General features: G+C 69.0%; 1 protein-coding gene and 1 long non-coding RNA gene across 14 annotated transcripts in view; one reads left to right on the top strand and one right to left on the bottom strand.

The window, feature by feature from the left end:
- megf11 (multiple EGF-like-domains 11) overlaps positions 1–17,927 on the top strand; it is a 664,461-nt gene that overhangs the window by 551,813 nt on the left and 94,721 nt on the right. The window lies entirely within an intron of this gene.
- The window catches only part of LOC140387362 (uncharacterized), a 133,943-nt gene that overhangs the window by 83,823 nt on the left and 32,193 nt on the right, over positions 1–17,927 (bottom strand). The gene's annotated exons all lie outside the window — the stretch shown is intronic.

Genomic DNA, 17,927 nt, shown 5'->3' with positions numbered 1-17,927 from the left:
ATCACTGCCGGCGAGATCGGGGCCCGTCCCACTATCACCGCCGGCGAGATCGGGGCCCGTCCCACTATCACTGCCGGCGAGATCGGGGCCCGACCCACTATCACTGCCGGCGAGATCGGGGCCCGTCCCACTATCACTGCCGGCGAGATCGGGGCCCGTCCCACTATCACCGCCGGCGAGATCGGGGCCCGTCCCACTATCACTGCCGGCGAGATCGGGGCCCGTCCCACTATCACTGCCGGCGAGATCGGGGCCCGTCCCACTATCACTGCCGGCGAGATCGGGGCCCGTCCCACTGTCACTGCCGGCGAGATCAAGGCCCGTCCCACTATCACTGTCGGCGAGATCGGGGCCCCTCCCACTATCACTGCCGGCGAGATCGGGGCCCGTCCCACTATCACTGCCGGCGAGATCGGGCCCGTCCCACTATCACTGCCGGCGAGATCGGGGCCCGTCCCACTATCACTGCCGGCGAGATCGGGGCCCGTCCCACTGTCACTGCCGGCGAGATCAAGGCCCGTCCCACTATCACTGTCGGCGAGATCGGGGCCCCTCCCACTGTCACTGCCGGCGAGATCAAGGCCCGTCCCACTGTCACCGCCGGCGAGATCGGGGCCCGTCCCACTATCACCGCCAGCGAGATCGGGGCCCGTCCCACTATCACTGCCGGCGAGATCGGGCCCGTCCCACTGTCACTGCCGGCGAGATCGGGCCCGTCCCACTATCACTGCCGGCGAGATCGGGGCCCGTCCCACTGTCACTGCCGGCGAGATCGGGGCCCGTCCCACTATCACTGCCGGCGAGATCGGGGCCCCTCCCACTGTCACTGCCGGCGAGATCAAGGCCCGTCCCACTGTCACCGCCGGCGAGATCGGGGCCCGTCCCACTATCACCGCCAGCGAGATCGGGGCCCGTCCCACTATCACTGCCGGCGAGATCGGGCCCGTCCCACTGTCACTGCCGGCGAGATCGGGCCCGTCCCACTATCACTGCCGGCGAGATCGGGGCCCGTCCCACTATCACTGCCGGCGAGATCGGGGCCCGTCCCACTATCACTGCCGGCGAGATCGGGGCCCGTCCCACTATCACTGCCGGCGAGATCGGGCCCGTCCCACTATCACTGCCGGTGAGATCGGGCCCGTCCCACTATCACTGCCGGCGAGATCGGGGCCCGTCCCACTGTCACTGCCGGCGAGATCGGGGCCCGTCCCACTATCACTGCCGGCGAGATCGGGCCCGTCCCACTATCACTGCCGGTGAGATCGGGCCCGTCCCACTATCACTGCCGGCGAGATCGGGGCCCGTCCCACTATCACTGCCGGCGAGATCGGGGCCCGTCCCACTATCACTGCCGGCGAGATCGGGCCCGTCCCACTATCACTGCCGGTGAGATCGGGCCCGTCCCACTATCACTGCCGGCGAGATCGGGGCCCGTCCCACTGTCACTGCCGGCGAGATCAAGGCCCGTCCCACTATCACCGCCAGCGAGATCGGGGCCCGTCCCACTATCACTGCCGGCGAGATCGGGGCCCGTCCCACTGTCACTGCCGGCGAGATCGGGGCCCGTCCCACTGTCACTGCCGGCGAGATCGGGGCCCATCCCACTATCACTGCCGGCGAGATCGGGGCCCGTCCCACTGTCACTGCCGGCGAGATCGGGCCCGTCCCACTGTCACTGCCGGCGAGATCGGGGCCCGTCCCACTATCACTGCCGGTGAGATCGGGCCCGTCCCACTATCACTGCCGGCGAGATCGGGGCCCGTCCCACTATCACTGCCGGCGAGATCGGGCCCGTCCCACTATCACTGCCGGCGAGATCGGGGCCCGTCCCACTATCACTGCCGGCGAGATCGGGCCCGTCCCACTGTCACTGCCGGCGAGATCGGGGCCCGTCCCACTGTCACTGCCGGCGAGATCGGGGCCCGTCCCACTATCACTGCCGGCGAGATCGGGGCCCGTCCCACTGTCACTGCCGGCGAGATCGGGCCCGTCCCACTGTCACTGCCGGCGAGATCGGGGCCCGTCCCACTATCACTGCCGGCGAGATCGGGGCCCGTCCCACTATCACTGCCGGCGAGATCGGGCCCGTCCCACTATCACTGCCGGCGAGATCGGGGCCCGTCCGACTATCACAGCCGACGAGATCGGGCCCGTCCCACTGTCACTGCCGGTGAGATCGGGGCTCGTCCCACTATCACTGCCGGCGAGATCGGGGCCCGTCCGACTATCACTGTCGGCGAGATCGGGCCCGTCCCACTATCACTGCCGGTGAGATCGGGGCTCGTCCCACTATCACTGCCGGCGAGATCGGGCCCGTCCCACTGTCACTGCCGGCGAGATCGGGGCCCGTCCCACTATCACTGCCGGTGAGATCGGGCCCGTCCCACTATCACTGCCGGCGAGATCGGGGCCCGTCCCACTATCACTGCCGGCGAGATCGGGCCCGTCCCACTATCACTGCCGGCGAGATCGGGGCCCGTCCCACTATCACTGCCGGCGAGATCGGGCCCGTCCCACTATCACTGCCGGCGAGATCGGGGCCCGTCCCACTATCACTGCCGGCGAGATCGGGCCCGTCCCACTATCACTGCCGGCGAGATCGGGCCCGTCCCACTATCACTGCCGGCGAGATCGGGCCCGTCCCACTATCACTGCCGGCGAGATCGGGGCCCGTCCCACTATCACTGCCGGCGAGATCGGGCCCGTCCCACTGTCACTGCCGGCGAGATCGGGGCCCGTCCCACTATCACTGCCGGCGAGATCGGGGCCCGTCCCACTATCACTGCCGGCGAGATCGGGCCCATCCCACTGTCACTGCCGGCGAGATCGGGGCCCGTCCCACTGTCACTGCCGGCGAGATCGGGCCCGTCCCACTGTCACTGCCGGCGAGATCGGGCCCGTCCCACTATCACTGCCGGCGAGATCGGGGCCCGTCCCACTATCACCGCCGGCGAGATCGGGGCCCGTCCCACTATCACCGCCGGCGAGATCGGGCCCGTCCCACTGTCACTGCCGGCGAGATCGGGCCCGTCCCACTATCACTGCCGGCGAGATCGGGCCCATCCCACTATCACTGCCGGCGAGATCAGGGCCCGTCCCACTGTCACTGCCGGCGAGATCGGGGACCGTCCCACTATCACCGCCGGCGAGATCGGGCCCGTCCCACTATCACTGCCGGCTAGATCGGGCCCATCCCACTATCACTGCCGGCGAGATCGGGGCCCGTCCCACTATCACTGCCGGCGAGATCGGGCCCGTCCAACTATCACTGCCGGCGAGATCGGGCCCGTCACACTATCACTGCCGGCGGGATCGGGCCCGTCCCACTATCACTGCCGGCGAGATCGGGGCCCGTCCCACTGTCACTGCCGGCGAGATCGGGGCCCGTCCCACTATCACTGCCGGCGAGATCGGGGCCCATTCCAATATCACTGCCGGCGAGACCGGGGCCCGTCCCACTATCACTGCCGCCGAGATCGGGCCCGTCCCATTATCACTGCCGGCGAGATCGGGGCCCGTCCCACTGTCACTGCCGGCGAGATCGGGGCCCATTCCAATATCACTGCCGGCGAGATCGAGGCCCGTCCCACTATCACTGCCGGCGAGATCGGGCCCGTCCCACTATCACTGCCGCCGAGATCGGGCCCGTCCCATTATCACTGCCGGCGAGATCGGGGCCCGTCCCAATATCACTGCCGGCGAGATCGGGCCCGTCCCACTATCACTGCCGGCGAGATCGGGGCCCGTCCCACTGTCACTGCCGGCGAGATCGGGGCCCGTCCCACTGTCACTGCCGGCGAGACCGGGCCCGTCCCACTATCACTGCCGGCGAGATCGGGCCCGTCCCACTATCACTGCCGGCGAGATCGGGGCCCTCACACTATCACTGCCGGTGAGATCGGGGCCCGTCCCACTATCACTGCCGGCGGGATCGGGCCCGTCCCACTATCACTGCCGGCGAGATCGGGGCCCGTCCCAATATCACTGCCGGCTAGATCGGGCCCGTCCCACTATCACTGCCGGCGATATCGGGGCCCGTCCCACTATCACTGCCGGTGAGATCGGGGCCCGTCCCACTATCACTGCCGGCGAGATCGGGCCCGTCCCATTATCACTGCCGGCGAGATCGGGGCCCGTCCCACTGTCACTGCCGGCGAGATCGGGGCCCATTCCAATATCACTGCCGGCGAGATCGAGGCCCGTCCCACTATCACTGCCGGCGAGATCGGGCCCGTCCCACTATCACTGCCGCCGAGATCGGGCCCGTCCCATTATCACTGCCGGCGAGATCGGGGCCCGTCCCAATATCACTGCCGGCGAGATCGGGCCCGTCCCACTATCACTGCCGGCGAGATCGGGGCCCGTCCCACTGTCACTGCCGGCGAGATCGGGGCCCGTCCCACTGTCACTGCCGGCGAGACCGGGCCCGTCCCACTATCACTGCCGGCGAGATCGGGCCCGTCCCACTATCACTGCCGGCGAGATCGGGGCCCGTCCCACTATCACTGCCGGCGAGATCGGGCCCGTCCAACTATCACTGCCGGCGAGATCGGGGCCCGTCCCACTATCACTGCCGGCGAGATCGGGGCCCGTCCCACTATCACTGCCGGCGAGATCGGGGCCCGTCCCACTATCACTGCCGGCGAGATCGGGGCCCGTCCCACTATCACTGCCGGCGAGATCGGGGCCCGTCCCACTATCACTGCCGGCGAGATCGGGCCCGTCCCACTATCACTGCCGGCGAGATCGGGGCCCGTCCCACTATCACTGCCGGCGAGATCGGGCCCGTCCAACTATCACTGCCGGCGAGATCGGGGCCCATCCCACTATCACTGCCGGCGAGATCGGGCCCGTCCCACTATCACTGCCGGCGAGATCGGGCCCGTCCAACTATCACTGCCGGCGAGATCGGGGCCCGTCCAACTATCACTGCCGGCGAGATCGGGGCCCGTCCCACTATCACTGCCGGCGAGATCGGGCCCGTCCCACTATCACTGCCGGCGAGATCGGGGCCCGTCCCACTATCACTGCCGGCGAGATCGGGCCCGTCCAACTATCACTGCCGGCGAGATCGGGCCCGTCCCACTGGCACTGCCGGCGAGATCGGGCCCGTCCCACTATCACTGCCGGCGAGATCGGGGCCCGTCCCACTATCACTGCCGGCGAGATCGGGCCCGTCCAAGTATCACTGCCGGCAAGATCGGGGCCCGTCCAACTATCACTGCCGGCGAGATCGGGGCCCGTCCCACTGTCACTGCCGGCGAGATCGGGGCCCGTCCCACTATCACTGCCGGCGAGACCGGGCCCGTCCCACTATCACTGCCGGCGATATCGGGGCCCGTCCCACTATCACTGCCGGCGAGACCGGGCCCGTCCCACTATCACTGCCGCCGAGATCGGGTCCGTCCCACTGTCACTGCCGGCGAGATCGGGGACCGTCCCACTGTCACTGCCGGCGAGATCGGGCCGGTCCCACTATCACTGCCGGCGAGATCGGGGCCCATTCCAATATCACTGCCGGCGAGATCGGGCCCGTCCCACTATCACTGCCGCCGAGATCGGGCCCGTCCCATTATCACTGCCGGCGAGATCGGGCCCGTCCCACTATCACTGCCGGCGAGATCGGGCCCGTCCCACTATCACTGCCGGCGAGATCGGGGCCCGTCCCAATATCACTGCCGGCGAGATCGGGGCCCGTCCCACTGTCACTGCCGACGAGATCGGGCACGTCCCACTGTCACTGCCGGCGAGATCGGGCCCGTCCAACTATCACTGCCGGCGAGATCGGGGCCCGTCCCAATATCACTGCCAGAGAGATCGGGGCCCGTCCCACTATCACTGCCGGCGAGATCGGGCCCGTCCCACTATCACTGCCGGCGAGATCGGGCCCGTCCCACTATCACTGCCGGCGAGATCGGGGCCCTCCCACTATCACTGCCGGCGAGATCGGGCCGGTCCCACTGTCACTGCCGGCGAGATCGGGCCCGTCCCACTATCACTGCCGGCGAGATCGGGGCCCTCCCACTATCACTGCCGGTGAGATCGGGGCCCGTCCCACTATCACTGCCGGCGGGATCGGGCCCGTCCCACTATCACTGCCGGCGAGATCGGGACCCGTCCCAATATCACTGCCGGCGAGATCGGGACCCGTCCCAATATCACTGCCGGCTAGATTGGGCCCGACCCACTATCACTGCCGGCGAGAGCGGGGCCCGTCCCACTGTCACTGCCGGCGAGATCAAGGCCCGTCCCACTGTCACTGCCGGCGAGATCGGGGCCGTCCCACTATCACTGCCGGCGAGATCGGGGCCCGTCCCACTGTCACTGCCGGCGAGATCGGGGCCCGTCCCACTGTCACTGCCGGCGAGATCGGGGCCCGTCCCACTATCACTGCCGGCGAGATCGGGGCCCGTCCCACTGTCACTGCCGGCGAGATCGGGCCCGTCCCACTGTCACTGCCGGCGAGATCGGGGCCCGTCCCACTATCACTGCCGGTGAGATCGGGCCCGTCCCACTATCACTGCCGGCGAGATCGGGGCCCGTCCCACTATCACTGCCGGCGAGATCGGGCCCGTCCCACTATCACTGTCGGCGAGATCGGGCCCGTCCCACTATCACTGCCGGCGAGATCGGGGCCCGTCCCACTATCACCGCCAGCGAGATCGGGGCCCGTCCCACTATCACTGCCGGCGAGATCGGGGCCCGTCCCACTATCACTGACGGCGAGATCGGGGCCCGTCCCACTATCACTGACGGCGAGATCGGGGCCCGTCCCACTATCACTGCCGGCGAGATCGGGGCCCGTCCCACTGTCACTGCCGGCGAGATCAAGGCCCGTCCCACTATCACTGCCGGCGAGATCGGGCCCGTCCCACTATCACTGCCGGCGAGATCGGGGCCCGTCCCACTATCACTGCCGGCGAGATCGGGGCCCGTCCCACTATCACCGCCGGCGAGATCGGGGCCCGTCCCACTATCACTGCCGGCGAAATCGGGGCCCGACCCACTATCACTGCCGGCGAGATCGGGCCCGTCCCACTATCACTGTCGGCGAGATCGGGCCCGTCCCACTGTCACTGCCGGCGAGATCAAGGCCCGTCCCACTATCACTGCCGGCGAGATCGGGGCCCGTCCCACTATCACTGCCGGCGAGATCGGGCCCGTCCCACTATCACTGTCGGCGAGATCGGGCCCGTCCCACTGTCACTGCCGGCGAGATCGGGGCCCGTCCCACTATCACCGCCAGCGAGATCGGGGCCCGTCCCACTATCACTGCCGGCGAGATCGGGGCCCGTCCCACTGTCACTGCCGGCGAGATCGGGGCCCGTCCCACTGTCACTGCCGGCGAGATCGGGGCCCGTCCCACTGTCACTGCCGGCGAGATCGGGGCCCGTCCCACTGTCACTGCCGGCGAGATCGGGCCCGTCCCACTGTCACTGCCGGCGAGATCGGGGCCCGTCCCACTATCACTGCCGGTGAGATCGGGCCCGTCCCACTATCACTGCCGGCGAGATCGGGGCCCGTCCCACTATCACTGCCGGCGAGATCGGGCCCGTCCCACTATCACTGCCGGCGAGATCGGGGCCCGTCCCACTATCACTGCCGGCGAGATCGGGCCCGTCCCACTGTCACTGCCGGCGAGATCGGGGCCCGTCCCACTGTCACTGCCGGCGAGATCGGGGCCCGTCCCACTATCACTGCCGGCGAGATCGGGGCCCGTCCCACTGTCACTGCCGGCGAGATCGGGCCCGTCCCACTGTCACTGCCGGCGAGATCGGGGCCCATCCCACTATCACTGCCGGCGAGATCGGGGCCCGTCCCACTATCACTGCCGGCGAGATCGGGCCCGTCCCACTATCACTGCCGGCGAGATCGGGGCCCGTCCGACTATCACTGCCGACGAGATCGGGCCCGTCCCACTGTCACTGCCGGTGAGATCGGGGCTCGTCCCACTATCACTGCCGGCGAGATCGGGGCCCGTCCGACTATCACTGTCGGCGAGATCGGGCCCGTCCCACTATCACTGCCGGTGAGATCGGGGCTCGTCCCACTATCACTGCCGGCGAGATCGGGCCCGTCCCACTGTCACTGCCGGCGAGATCGGGGCCCGTCCCACTATCACTGCCGGTGAGATCGGGCCCGTCCCACTATCACTGCCGGCGAGATCGGGGCCCGTCCCACTATCACTGCCGGCGAGATCGGGCCCGTCCCACTATCACTGCCGGCGAGATCGGGGCCCGTCCCACTATCACTGCCGGCGAGATCGGGCCCGTCCCACTATCACTGCCGGCGAGATCGGGGCCCGTCCCACTATCACTGCCGGCGAGATCGGGCCCGTCCCACTATCACTGCCGGCGAGATCGGGCCCGTCCCACTATCACTGCCGGCGAGATCGGGCCCGTCCCACTATCACTGCCGGCGAGATCGGGGCCCGTCCCTCTATCACTGCCGGCGAGATCGGGCCCGTCCCACTGTCACTGCCGGCGAGATCGGGGCCCGTCCCACTATCACTGCCGGCGAGATCGGGGCCCGTCCCACTATCACTGCCGGCGAGATCGGGCCCATCCCACTGTCACTGCCGGCGAGATCGGGGCCCGTCCCACTGTCACTGCCGGCGAGATCGGGCCCGTCCCACTGTCACTGCCGGCGAGATCGGGCCCGTCCCACTATCACTGCCGGCGAGATCGGGGCCCGTCCCACTATCACCGCCGGCGAGATCGGGGCCCGTCCCACTATCACTGCCGGCGAGATCGGGCCCGTCCCACTGTCACTGCCGGCGAGATCGGGCCCGTCCCACTATCACTGCCGGCGAGATCGGGCCCATCCCACTATCACTGCCGGCGAGATCAGGGCCCGTCCCACTGTCACTGCCGGCGAGATCGGGGACCGTCCCACTATCACCGCCGGCGAGATCGGGCCCGTCCCACTATCACTGCCGGCTAGATCGGGCCCATCCCACTATCACTGCCGGCGAGATCAGGGCCCGTCCCACTACCACTGCCGGCGAGATCGGGGCCCGTCCCACTGTCACTGCCGGCTAGATCGGGCCCGTCCCACTATCACTGCCGGCGAGATCGGGCCCGTCCCACTATCACTGCCGGCGAGATCGGGGCCCGTCCCACTGTCACTGCCGGCTAGATCGGGCCCGTCCCACTATCACTGCCGGCGAGATCGGGGCCCATTCCAATATCACTGCCGGCGAGATCGGGCCCGTCCCACTATCACTGCCGGCGAGATCGGGCCCGTCCCACTATCACTGCCGGCGAGATCGGGGCCCGTCCCACTGTCACTGCCGGCGAGATCGGGGCCCGTCCCACTATCACTGCCGGCGAGATCGGGCCCGTCCAACTATCACTGCCGGCGAGATCGGGCCCGTCACACTATCACTGCCGGCGGGATCGGGCCCGTCCCACTATCACTGCCGGCGAGATCGGGGCCCGTCCCACTGTCACTGCCGGCGAGATCGGGGCCCGTCCCACTATCACTGCCGGCGAGATCGGGGCCCATTCCAATATCACTGCCGGCGAGACCGGGGCCCGTCCCACTATCACTGCCGCCGAGATCGGGCCCGTCCCATTATCACTGCCGGCGAGATCGGGGCCCGTCCCACTGTCACTGCCGGCGAGATCGGGGCCCATTCCAATATCACTGCCGGCGAGATCGAGGCCCGTCCCACTATCACTGCCGGCGAGATCGGGCCCGTCCCACTATCACTGCCGCCGAGATCGGGCCCGTCCCATTATCACTGCCGGCGAGATCGGGGCCCGTCCCAATATCACTGCCGGCGAGATCGGGCCCGTCCCACTATCACTGCCGGCGAGATCGGGGCCCGTCCCACTGTCACTGCCGGCGAGATCGGGGCCCGTCCCACTGTCACTGCCGGCGAGACCGGGCCCGTCCCACTATCACTGCCGGCGAGATCGGGCCCGTCCCACTATCACTGCCGGCGAGATCGGGGCCCGTCCCACTATCACTGCCGGCGAGATCGGGCCCGTCCAACTATCACTGCCGGCGAGATCGGGGCCCGTCCAACTATCACTGCCGGCGAGATCGGGGCCCGTCCCACTATCACTGCCGGCGAGATCGGGCCCGTCCCACTATCACTGCCGGCGAGATCGGGCCCGTCCAACTATCACTGCCGGCGAGATCGGGGCCCGTCCCACTGTCACTGCCGGCGAGATCGGGGCCCGTCCCACTATCACTGCCGGCGAGATCGGGCCCGTCCCACTATCACTGCCGCCGAGATCGGGCCCGTCCCACTATCACTGCCGCCGAGATCGGGCCCGTCCCACTATCACTGCCGGCGAGATCGGGCCCGTCCCACTATCACTGCCGGCGAGATCGGGCCCGTCCCACTGTCACTGCCGGCGAGATCGGGTCCGTCCCACTGTCACTGCCGGCGAGATCGGGGCCCGTCCCTCTGTCACTGCCGGCGAGATCGGGCCCGTCCCACTATCACTGCCGGCGAGATCGGGGCACGTCCCACTATCACTGCCGGCGAGATCGGGGCCCGTCCCACTATCACTGCCGGCGAGATCGGGGACCGTCCCACTGTCACTGCCGGCGAGATCGGGCCCGTCCCACTATCACTGCCGGCGAGATCGGGGCCCATTCCAATATCACTGCCGGCGAGATCGGGCCCGTCCCACTATCACTGCCGCCGAGATCGGGCCCGTCCCATTATCACTGCTGGCGAGATCGGGCCCGTCCCACTATCACTGCCGGCGAGATCGGGCCCGTCCCACTATCACTGCCGGCGAGATCGGGGCCCGTCCCAATATCACTGCCGGCGAGATCGGGGCCCGTCCCACTGTCACTGCCGACGAGATCGGGCACGTCCCACTGTCACTGCCGACGAGATCGGGCACGTCCCACTGTCACTGCCGGCGAGATCGGGCACATCCCACTATCACTGCCGGCGAGATCGGGCACGTCCCACTATCACTGCCGGCGAGATCGGGCACGTCCCACTATCACTGCCGGCGAGATCGGGCACGTCCCACTATCACTGCCGGCGAGATCGGGCCCGTCCCACTATCACTGCCGGCGAGATCGGGGCCCGTCCCACTGTCACTGCCGGCGAGATCGGGGCCCGTCCCACTGTCACTGCCGGCGAGACCGGGCCCGTCCCACTATCACTGCCGGCGAGATCGGGCCCGTCCAACTATCACTGCCGGCGAGATCGGGGCCCGTCCCAATATCACTGCCAGAGAGATCGGGGCCCGTCCCACTATCACTGCCGGCGAGATCGGGCCCGTCCCACTATCACTGCCGGCAAGATCGGGCCCGTCCCACTATCACTGCCATCGACATCGGGGCCCGTCCCACTATCACTGCCGGCGAGATCGGGCCCGTCCCACTATCACTGCCGGCGAGATCGGGCCCGTCCCACTATCACTGCCGGCGAGATCGGGGCCCTCCCACTATCACTGCCGGCGAGATCGGGCCCGTCCCACTGTCACTGCCGGCGAGATCGGGCCAATCCCACTATCACTGCCGGCGAGATCGGGGCCCTCCCACTATCACTGCCGGTGAGATCGGGGCCCGTCCCACTATCACTGCCGGCGGGATCGGGCCCGTCCCACTATCACTGCCGGCGAGATCGGGACCCGTCCCAATATCACTGCCGGCGAGATCGGGACCCGTCCCAATATCACTGCCGGCTAGATTGGGCCCGACCCACTATCACTGCCGGCGAGATCGGGGCCCGTCCCACTATCACCGCCGGCGAGATCGGGGCCCGTCCCACTATCACTGCCGGCGAGATCGGGGCCCGTCCCACTATCACCGCCGGCGAGATCGGGGCCCGTCCCACTATCACCGCCGGCGAGATCGGGGCCCGTCCCACTATCACTGCCGGCGAGATCGGGGCCCGTCCCACTATCACTGCCGGCGAGAGCGGGGCCCGTCCCACTGTCACTGCCGGCGAGATCAAGGCCCGTCCCACTGTCACTGCCGGCGAGATCGGGGCCGTCCCACTATCACTGCCGGCGAGATCGGGGCCCGTCCCACTGTCACTGCCGGCGAGATCGGGGCCCGTCCTACTATCACTGCCGGCGAGATCGGGGCCCGTCCCACTGTCACTGCCGGCGAGATCGGGCCCGTCCCACTATCACTGCCGGCGAGATCGGGCCCGTCCCACTGTCACTGCCGGCGAGATCGGGGCCCGTCCCACTATCACTGCCGGCGAGATCGGGGCCCGTCCCACTATCACTGCCGGCGAGATCGGGCCCGTCCCACTATCACTGCCGGTGAGATCGGGGCCCGTCCCACTATCACTGCCGGCGAGATCGGGGCCCGTCCCACTATCACTGCCGGCGAGATCGGGGCCCGTCCCACTATCACTGCCGGCGAGATCGGGCCCGTCCCACTATCACTGCCGGCGAGATCGGGGCCCGTCCCACTATCACTGCCGGCGAGATCGGGGCCCGTCCCACTATCACCGCCGGCGAGATCGGGGCCCGTCCCACTATCACTGCCGGCGAGATCGGGGCCCGACCCACTATCACTGCCGGCGAGATCGGGCCCGTCCCACTATCACTGTCGGCGAGATCGGGCCCGTCCCACTGTCACTGCCGGCGAGATCGGGGCCCGTCCCACTATCACCGCCAGCGAGATCGGGGCCCGTCCCACTGTCACTGCCGGCGAGATCGGGCCCGTCCCACTATCACTGCCGGCGAGATCAAGGCCCGTCCCACTTTCACTGCCGGCGAGATCGGGCCCGTCCCACTATCACTGCCGGCGAGATCGGGGCCCGTCCCACTATCACTGCCGGCGAGATCGGGGCCCGTCCCACTATCACCGCCGGCGAGATCGGGGCCCGTCCCACTATCACTGCCGGCGAGATCGGGGCCCGACCCACTATCACTGCCGGCGAGATCGGGCCCGTCCCACTATCACTGTCGGCGAGATCGGGCCCGTCCCACTGTCACTGCCGGCGAGATCGGGGCCCGTCCCACTATCACCGCCAGCGAGATCGGGGCCCGTCCCACTATCACTGCCGGCGAGATCGGGGCCCGTCCCACTATCACTGCCGGCGAGATCGGGGCCCGTCCCACTGTCACTGCCGGCGAGATCGGGGCCCGTCCCACTGTCACTGCCGGCGAGATCGGGGCCCGTCCCACTATCACTGCCGGCGAGATCGGGGCCCGTCCCACTATCACTGCCGGCGAGATCGGGGCCCGTCCGACTATCACTGCCGGCGAGATCGGGGCCCGTCCCACTGTCACTGCCGGCGAGATCGGGGCCCGTCCCACTGTCACTGCCGGCGAGATCGGGGCCCGTCCCACTATCACTGCCGGCGAGATCGGGGCCCGTCCGACTATCACTGCCGGCGAGATCGGGGCCCGTCCCACTGTCACTGCCGGCGAGATCGGGGCCCGTCCCACTGTCACTGCCGGCGAGATCGGGGCCCGTCCCACTATCACTGCCGGCGAGATCGGGGCCCGTCCGACTATCACTGCCGGCGAGATCGGGCCCGTCCCACTATCACTGCCGGCGAGATCGGGGCCGTCCCACTGTCACTGCCGGCGAGATCGGGCCCGTCCCACTATCACTGCCGGCGAGATCGGGGCCCGTCCCACTGTCACTGCCGGCGAGATCGGGGCCCGTCCCACTGTCACTGCCGGCGAGATCGGGGCCCGTCCCACTATCACTGCCGGCGAGATCGGGGCCTGTCCCACTGTCACTGCCGGCAAGATCGGGCCCGTCCCACTGTCACTGCCGGCGAGATCGGGGCCCGTCCCACTATCACTGCCGGCGAGATCGGGGCCCGTCCCACTATCACTGCCGGCGAGATCGGGCCCGTCCCACTATCACTGCCGGCGAGATCGGGGCCCGTCCGACTATCACTGCCGACGAGATCGGGCCCGTCCCACTGTCACTGCCGGTGAGATCGGGGCTCGTCCCACTATCACTGCCGGCGAGATCGGGGCCCGTCCGACTATCACTGTCGGCGAGATCGGGCCCGTCCCACTATCACTGCCGGTGAGATCGGGGCTCGTCCCACTATCACTGCCGGCGAGATCGGGCCCGTCCCACTGTCACTGCCGGCGAGATCGGGGCCCGTCCCACTATCACTGCCGGTGAGATCGGGCCCGTCCCACTATCACTGCCGGCGAGATCGGGGCCCGTCCCACTATCACTGCCGGCGAGATCGGGCCCGTCCCACTATCACTGCCGGCGAGATCGGGCCCGTCCCACTATCACTGCCGGCGAGATCGGGGCCCGTCCCACTATCACTGCCGGCGAGATCGGGCCCGTCCCACTATCACTGCCGGCGAGATCGGGGCCCGTCCCACTATCACTGCCGGCGAGATCGGGGCCCGTCCCACTATCACTGCCGGCGAGATCGGGCCCGTCCCACTATCACTGCCGGCGAGATCGGGCCCGTCCCACTATCACTGCCGGCGAGATCGGGCCCGTCCCACTATCACTGCCGGCGAGATCGGGGCCCGTCCCACTATCACTGCCGGCGAGATCGGGCCCGTCCCACTGTCACTGCCGGCGAGATCGGGGCCCATCCCACTATCACTGCCGGCGAGATCGGGGCCCGTCCCACTGTCACTGCCGGCGAGATCGGGCCCATCCCACTGTCACTGCCGGCGAGATCGGGGCCCGTCCCACTGTCACTGCCGGCGAGATCGGGCCCGTCCCACTGTCACTGCCGGCGAGATCGGGCCCGTCCCACTATCACTGCCGGCGAGATCGGGGACCGTCCCACTATCACCGCCGGCGAGATCGGGGCCCGTCCCACTATCACTGCCGGCGAGATCGGGCCCGTCCCACTGTCACTGCCGGCGAGATCGGGCCCGTCCCACTATCACTGCCGGCGAGATCGGGCCCATCCCACTATCACTGCCGGCGAGATCAGGGCCCGTCCCACTGTCACTGCCGGCGAGATCGGGGACCGTCCCACTATCACCGCCGGCGAGATCGGGCCCGTCCCACTATCACTGCCGGCTAGATCGGGCCCATCCCACTATCACTGCCGGCGAGATCAGGGCCCTTCCCACTACCACTGCCGGCGAGATCGGGGCCCGTCCCACTGTCACTGCCGGCTAGATCGGGCCCGTCCCACTATCACTGCCGGCGAGATCGGGCCCGTCCCACTATCACTGCCGGCGAGATCAGGGCCCGTCCCACTACCACTGCCGGCGAGATCGGGGCCCGTCCCACTGTCACTGCCGGCTAGATCGGGCCCGTCCCACTATCACTGCCGGCGGGATTGGGCCCGTCCCACTATCACTGCCGGCGAGATCGGGGCCCGTCCCACTATCACTGCCGGCGAGATCGGGGCCCGTCCCACTGTCACTGCCGGCTAGATCGGGCCCGTCCCACTATCACTGCCGGCGAGATCGGGCCCGTCCCACTATCACTGCCGGCGAGATCGGGCCCGTCCCACTGTCACTGCCGGCTAGATCGGGCCCGTCCCACTGTCACTGCCGGCGAGATCGGGCCCGTCCCACTATCACTGCCGGCGAGATCGGGCCCGTCCCACTGTCACTGCCGGCTAGATCGGGCCCGTCCCACTATCACTGCCGGCGGGATCGGGCCCGTCCCACTATCACTGCCGGCGAGATCGGGGCCGTCCCACTGTCACTGCCGGCGAGATCGGGGCCCGTCCCACTATCACTGCCGGCGAGATCGGGCCCGTCCCACTATCACTGCCGGCGAGATCGGGCCCGTCCCACTATCACTGCCGGCGAGATCGGGCCCGTCCCACTATCACTGCCGGCGAGATCGGGGCCCGTCCCACTATCACTGCCGGCGAGATCGGGGCCCGTCCCACTATCACTGCCGGCGAGATCGGGCCCGTCCCACTATCACTGCCGGGGAGATCGGGCAAGTCCCACTGTCACTGCCGGTGAGATCGGGCCCGTCCGACTATCACCGCCGGCGAGATCGGGGCCCGTCCCACTATCACCGCCGGCGAGATCGGGGGCCGTCCCACTATCACTGCCGGCGAGATCGGGCACGTCCCACTATCACTGCCGGCGAGATCGGGCACGTCCCACTATCACTGCCGGCGAGATCGGGCCCGTCCCACTATCACTGCCGGCGAGATCGGGCCCGTCCCACTATCACTGCCGGCGAGATCGGGGCCCGTCCCACTGTCACTGCCGGCGAGATCGGGGCCCGTCCCACTGTCACTGCCGGCGAGACCGGGCCCGTCCCACTATCACTGCCGGCGAGATCGGGCCCGTCCAACTATCACTGCCGGCGAGATCGGGGCCCGTCCCAATATCACTGCCAGAGAGATCGGGGCCCGTCCCACTATCACTGCCGGCGAGATCGGGCCCGTCCCACTATCACTGCCGGCAAGATCGGGCCCGTCCCACTATCACTGCCATCGACATCGGGGCCCGTCCCACTATCACTGCCGGCGAGATCGGGCCCGTCCCACTATCACTGCCGGCGAGATCGGGCCCGTCCCACTATCACTGCCGGCGAGATCGGGGCCCTCCCACTATCACTGCCGGCGAGATCGGGCCCGTCCCACTGTCACTGCCGGCGAGATCGGGCCAATCCCACTATCACTGCCGGCGAGATCGGGGCCCTCCCACTATCACTGCCGGTGAGATCGGGGCCCGTCCCACTATCACTGCCGGCGGGATCGGGCCCGTCCCACTATCACTGCCGGCGAGATCGGGACCCGTCCCAATATCACTGCCGGCGAGATCGGGACCCGTCCCAATATCACTGCCGGCTAGATTGGGCCCGACCCACTATCACTGCCGGCGAGATCGGGGCCCGTCCCACTATCACCGCCGGCGAGATCGGGGCCCGTCCCACTATCACTGCCGGCGAGATCGGGGCCCGTCCCACTATCACCGCCAGCGAGATCGGGGCCCGTCCCACTATCACTGCCGGCGAGAGCGGGGCCCGTCCCACTGTCACTGCCGGCGAGATCAAGGCCCGTCCCACTGTCACTGCCGGCGAGATCGGGGCCGTCCCACTATCACTGCCGGCGAGATCGGGGCCCGTCCCACTGTCACTGCCGGCGAGATCGGGGCCCGTCCTACTATCACTGCCGGCGAGATCGGGGCCCGTCCCACTGTCACTGCCGGCGAGATCGGGCCCGTCCCACTATCACTGCCGGCGAGATCGGGCCCGTCCCACTGTCACTGCCGGCGAGATCGGGGCCCGTCCCACTATCACTGCCGGTGAGATCGGGCCCGTCCCACTATCACTGCCGGCGAGATCGGGGCCCGTCCCACTATCACTGCCGGCGAGATCGGGCCCGTCCCACTATCACTGCCGGTGAGATCGGGGCCCGTCCCACTATCACTGCCGGCGAGATCGGGGCCCGTCCCACTATCACTGCCGGCGAGATCGGGGCCCGTCCCACTATCACTGCCGGCGAGATCGGGCCCGTCCCACTATCACTGCCGGCGAGATCGGGGCCCGTCCCACTATCACTGCCGGCGAGATCGGGGCCCGTCCCACTATCACCGCCGGCGAGATCGGGGCCCGTCCCACTATCACTGCCGGCGAGATCGGGGCCCGACCCACTATCACTGCCGGCGAGATCGGGCCCGTCCCACTATCACTGTCGGCGAGATCGGGCCCGTCCCACTGTCACTGCCGGCGAGATCGGGGCCCGTCCCACTGTCACTGCCGGCGAGATCAAGGCCCGTCCCACTGTCACTGTCGGCGAGATCGGGCCCGTCCCACTGTCACTGCCGGCGAGATCGGGGCCCGTCCCACTGTCACTGCCGGCGAGATCAAGGCCCGTCCCACTGTCACTGCCGGCGAGATCGGGGCCCGTCCCACTGTCACTGCCGGCGAGATCAAGGCCCGTCCCACTATCACTGCCGGCGAGATCGGGCCCGTCCCACTATCACTGCCGGCGAGATCGGGGCCCGTCCCACTATCACTGCCGGCGAGATCGGGGCCCGTCCCACTATCACCGCCGGCGAGATCGG

Source organism: Scyliorhinus torazame, chromosome 12, assembly GCF_047496885.1.
Source record: "Scyliorhinus torazame isolate Kashiwa2021f chromosome 12, sScyTor2.1, whole genome shotgun sequence".
Taxonomy (NCBI): Eukaryota; Metazoa; Chordata; class Chondrichthyes; order Carcharhiniformes; family Scyliorhinidae; genus Scyliorhinus; species Scyliorhinus torazame.
Note: the sequence above shows the minus strand (reverse complement) of the source record. Positions and strands in the feature narration are given on the sequence as shown.